This window comes from Schistocerca serialis, unplaced genomic scaffold (assembly GCF_023864345.2).
Source record: "Schistocerca serialis cubense isolate TAMUIC-IGC-003099 unplaced genomic scaffold, iqSchSeri2.2 HiC_scaffold_627, whole genome shotgun sequence".
Taxonomy (NCBI): domain Eukaryota; kingdom Metazoa; phylum Arthropoda; class Insecta; order Orthoptera; family Acrididae; genus Schistocerca; species Schistocerca serialis.
In genome coordinates, this window is record NW_026048219.1 from 4409 (window position 1) to 7500 (window position 3092).

Here is a 3092-nt window from a genome sequence, read left to right on the forward strand (position 1 = left end):
TGTGGGCAGACGTAGTGTGTTGTGACACCTGACACAGGCATGCAATACTCGTTGCAAATGGCGATGGACGTCTACGTTTGCTGGTGACGTTACGCAAATGAACAACAGGTAACCCGTTGTGGTGCGGTTGTTCTCGCTAGAGGTGAATCAGTGTTGGCGACGATCGGTCGAGCTATTAACCGGTTGTTTCAGGGATACCCACCATGCCCACGAACGTGAAAGGGGACCCACCATGCCCACGAACGCGAAAGGGGATCTGGGTGTGAGGCGATACGCGGCGGTGGCTGGGTGGGACCGTCCCCGGCCGGTGAGGGGGGGCCGCCCGGCGTGCTGGCAGCGCGGTGCGTGGGCGCACGCGCTACAGCCGGCTGGTGGGGGCGGCCAGTGGCAGGCGCGCCGGCCGACGGACGCGGCAGGCGGCGCAGCTGCGCGCCGGCGCCCCCTGCTCGCGGCGCCTTGCGGCCAAAGTAGGTCCTCGCGGGCCCGGTGCGAAGCGCGGTGGCCATCTGCAGTGTGCTGGTCCGATTGAGGACTGTGTGCGCTGAGGATGCGCCGCCGCCCGGCGCTCGGCGCCGCGACGCCGTCTGCTGCTCGGTCGCCCCAGCGGTTCTCGCAGGTGGTTTGTATCGCAGCTGTGCGGACGTGTTGGCGCGTGCGCTGTGCTGGGAGAGTTCGCTTCGGCACCCAAGTGGGGCTTTTGTCCTTCTGTGGCGCTGGCGTTGGAGCTGCCGGTCACCGTAGGTGGCGCGTGTTGTCTCCCGCCGGCAATGCCACGACAGCACGCTCCCGGGCCTCTGTCGGCAGCGGCAAGCTCAGTTGGGAGCACGGGTGGTCGCACCTAAAGCGTCTACTCGGCTAACTCCGGGCGATTGCGCCTCTCTCGAACCCGACCAAGTACTTAGGACGGCGCTGCGCGCCGCCGGGACCTGAGAGGGTTTCGAGGTGTGTTGTGCAGGGGAGCTCAGCCTCCTCCTGTTTGCAGAATAATTGAGCGGACGCTTGCGTGTTCGCGCGGGCCCCCGGGACACACTCCCGGGCGGCCGGCTGCTCAGCTCTAGTTGACGCAGCTCCCTGGTTGATCCTGCCAGTAGTCATATGCTTGTCTCAAAGATTAAGCCATGCATGTCTCAGTACAAGCCGCATTAAGGTGAAACCGCGAATGGCTCATTAAATCAGTTATGGTTCCTTAGATCGTACCCACGTTACTTGGATAACTGTGGTAATTCTAGAGCTAATACATGCAAACAGAGTCCCGACCAGAGATGGAAGGGACGCTTTTATTAGATCAAAACCAATCGGTCGGCTCGTCCGGTCCGTTTGCCTTGGTGACTCTGAATAACTTTGGGCTGATCGCACGGTCCTCGTACCGGCGACGCATCTTTCAAATGTCTGCCTTATCAACTGTCGATGGTAGGTTCTGCGCCTACCATGGTTGTAACGGGTAACGGGGAATCAGGGTTCGATTCCGGAGAGGGAGCCTGAGAAACGGCTACCACATCCAAGGAAGGCAGCAGGCGCGCAAATTACCCACTCCCGGCACGGGGAGGTAGTGACGAAAAATAACGATACGGGACTCATCCGAGGCCCCGTAATCGGAATGAGTACACTTTAAATCCTTTAACGAGTATCTATTGGAGGGCAAGTCTGGTGCCAGCAGCCGCGGTAATTCCAGCTCCAATAGCGTATATTAAAGTTGTTGCGGTTAAAAAGCTCGTAGTTGGATTTGTGTCCCACGCTGTTGGTTCACCGCCCGTCGGTGTTTAACTGGCATGTATCGTGGGACGTCCTGCCGGTGGGGCGAGCCGAAGGCGTGCGACCGCCTCGTGCGTGCTCGTGCGTCCCGAGGCGGACCCCGTTGAAATCCTACCAGGGTGCTCTTTATTGAGTGTCTCGGTGGGCCGGCACGTTTACTTTGAACAAATTAGAGTGCTTAAAGCAGGCAAGCCCGCCTGAATACTGTGTGCATGGAATAATGGAATAGGACCTCGGTTCTATTTTGTTGGTTTTCGGAACCCGAGGTAATGATTAATAGGGACAGGCGGGGGCATTCGTATTGCGACGTTAGAGGTGAAATTCTTGGATCGTCGCAAGACGAACAGAAGCGAAAGCATTTGCCAAGTATGTTTTCATTAATCAAGAACGAAAGTTAGAGGTTCGAAGGCGATCAGATACCGCCCTAGTTCTAACCATAAACGATGCCAGCCAGCGATCCGCCGCAGTTCCTCCGATGACTCGGCGGGCAGCCTCCGGGAAACCAAAGCTTTTGGGTTCCGGGGGAAGTATGGTTGCAAAGCTGAAACTTAAAGGAATTGACGGAAGGGCACCACCAGGAGTGGAGCCTGCGGCTTAATTTGACTCAACACGGGAAACCTCACCAGGCCCGGACACCGGAAGGATTGACAGATTGATAGCTCTTTCTTGATTCGGTGGGTGGTGGTGCATGGCCGTTCTTAGTTGGTGGAGCGATTTGTCTGGTTAATTCCGATAACGAACGAGACTCTAGCCTGCTAACTAGTCGCGTGACATCCTTCGTGCTGTCAGCGATTACTTTTCTTCTTAGAGGGACAGGCGGCTTCTAGCCGCACGAGATTGAGCAATAACAGGTCTGTGATGCCCTTAGATGTTCTGGGCCGCACGCGCGCTACACTGAAGGAATCAGCGTGTCTTCCTAGGCCGAAAGGTCGGGGTAACCCGCTGAACCTCCTTCGTGCTAGGGATTGGGGCTTGCAATTGTTCCCCATGAACGAGGAATTCCCAGTAAGCGCGAGTCATAAGCTCGCGTTGATTACGTCCCTGCCCTTTGTACACACCGCCCGTCGCTACTACCGATTGAATGATTTAGTGAGGTCTTCGGACTGGTACGCGGCATTGACTCTGTCGTTGCCGATGCTACCGGAAAGATGACCAAACTTGATCATTTAGAGGAAGTAAAAGTCGTAACAAGGTTTCCGTAGGTGAACCTGCGGAAGGATCATTACCGACTAGACTGCATGTCTTTCGATGTGCGTGTCGTGTCGCGCAACACGCAGCTACCTGTACGGCTCGCAGTAGCCGTGCGCCGCGTGCGGAACCACGCGTTCGTCTCAAAACTA

The 3092-nt window shown here is 56.9% G+C and overlaps 1 non-coding gene across 1 annotated transcript; it reads left to right on the plus strand.

The window, feature by feature from the left end:
* Nucleotides 1–1068: 1068 nt before the first annotated feature.
* Nucleotides 1069–2977, plus strand: LOC126448762 (small subunit ribosomal RNA). The gene has a single exon (XR_007584228.1). It is a non-coding gene; the product is annotated as a small subunit ribosomal RNA (ribosomal RNA).
* Nucleotides 2978–3092: the final 115 nt, after the last annotated feature.